Genomic DNA, 644 nt, shown 5'->3' with positions numbered 1-644 from the left:
TAACCTATGATTCTCGTGATTCCTGTCGTACAATTCGAGGACAATGCCTTCTGAATCAAGTTCGCCACCTACGTGTCAATTTACAAACTTGTCCTTTGAAAAAAAATCTAAGGAAAGTCTCAACTTGCCTCAAATCAACGCTCAAGTATCAATTTACAAACTTGCCCTTTGAAAAAAAGTCTAACGAAAGCCTCAACTTGCCTCAAATCAATGCCCAAGTGTCAATTTACAAATTTACCCTTTCGTAAAACTTCCGAATGATCAAAATCTGTCCAAAACATGTAATCCCCAAAAAGATATGAATTAATTCGTCAAATTTTCAACTAAAACTAACCGTTATTTAGTTTCCAAATTAATAAATTCTTACTCTAAAAACTTTAGACTTAAAACTAGAACTATCAAGATAGAAGTTGTTAATATTATATAAAGTACCTGTAGAAACTTAAACTAAAGATGACGAAATAAGGGTAGGAAAACAAGAAATCAAAGCAGTACAACTTATAATTACTTAGACAAACCTTACTTTTTGTTTAATTATTACAAAAAACAAAAGGGTCAATGATTAGTTTAGTCCATTATCGGATGATTACATTTTTTTTTCCTTATGTGCTGGAACATCATTTTAGTTATTATAAACATGCTAA

The sequence above is a fragment of the Capsicum annuum genome, chromosome 12 (assembly GCF_002878395.1).
Source record: "Capsicum annuum cultivar UCD-10X-F1 chromosome 12, UCD10Xv1.1, whole genome shotgun sequence".
Classification (NCBI taxonomy): Eukaryota; Viridiplantae; Streptophyta; class Magnoliopsida; order Solanales; family Solanaceae; genus Capsicum; species Capsicum annuum.
This window is presented reverse-complemented; position numbering follows the sequence as displayed.